The sequence below is a fragment of the Arachis duranensis genome, chromosome 5, assembly GCF_000817695.3.
Source record: "Arachis duranensis cultivar V14167 chromosome 5, aradu.V14167.gnm2.J7QH, whole genome shotgun sequence".
Taxonomy (NCBI): domain Eukaryota; kingdom Viridiplantae; phylum Streptophyta; class Magnoliopsida; order Fabales; family Fabaceae; genus Arachis; species Arachis duranensis.
Window position 1 is genome coordinate 21,094,884 of NC_029776.3, and position 498 is coordinate 21,095,381.

Below are 498 nucleotides of genomic sequence, written 5' to 3' on the forward strand. Positions count from 1 at the left end.
CTCCCCACCATCCTGGCGTTAAACGCCCAAACGATGCATGTTTTGGGCGTTTAACGCCCAAATGTTGCTTCTCCTGGGCGTTCAACGCCCAGCTGATGCATCTTTCTGGCGTTGAACGACAGGAAGTCCTTTGTAACTGGGCATTTTTCTGAACGCCCAGGATGCTAACAATCTGGCGTTAAACGCCCAGATGGCTAACCTTACTGGCGTTGAACGCCCAGTGGGTGCTTCTTTTGGGCGTTCAACGCCCAAAACATTTCTTACTGGCTTTTTCACGCCAGTGAGCTTCCAAATTCCCCTATAACTCTGTGAATTCAATCAATTGCTTTTTTACCTTGAAGATACTTTGACATATACCTGTAAATATCAACAAAAACAAATAAAATTAAATTTTGTGATTGGCTGGGTTGCCTCCTAGCAAGCGCTTCTTTATTGTCCTTAGCTGGACAGTGAGCTCTCATGGAGTCTCACAGATAATCAGAGCAAGGTAGGGACCTT